Genomic DNA, 355 nt, shown 5'->3' with positions numbered 1-355 from the left:
TCTGGCAACAACTTTTAGCCTAAAGAAGAACCTTGCACTTCCCGTCGATGCTTGCCAGGCGTACGATTCACCATGGGTTCCTGTCAATATTATCGTTTTATAATAACAGTTTTCTGTGAGTGTTGACTGTAGACTCTTTGAAATACGTCTTAAGGTTACGTAAAAGGCATTTGCAGTAACTTTTTTTTTTTTTTTTGGGGGGGGTGGGGTTGTTAATTACAATATTCATTAGCAGTAACATACATTTCTCAGAATGAATTATTCAGCCTACATATGATTCATCAGACAACATTAAAACATATTTATGAAGGGTTGTTCTGTAAAGAGAATATACGAACGAGAACCTATTTTCTTT

The sequence above is a fragment of the Penaeus monodon genome, chromosome 21 (assembly GCF_015228065.2).
Source record: "Penaeus monodon isolate SGIC_2016 chromosome 21, NSTDA_Pmon_1, whole genome shotgun sequence".
NCBI lineage: Eukaryota > Metazoa > Arthropoda > Malacostraca > Decapoda > Penaeidae > Penaeus > Penaeus monodon.
The sequence above is the reverse complement of the archived record's forward strand: the minus strand, read 5'-3'. Positions refer to the sequence as shown.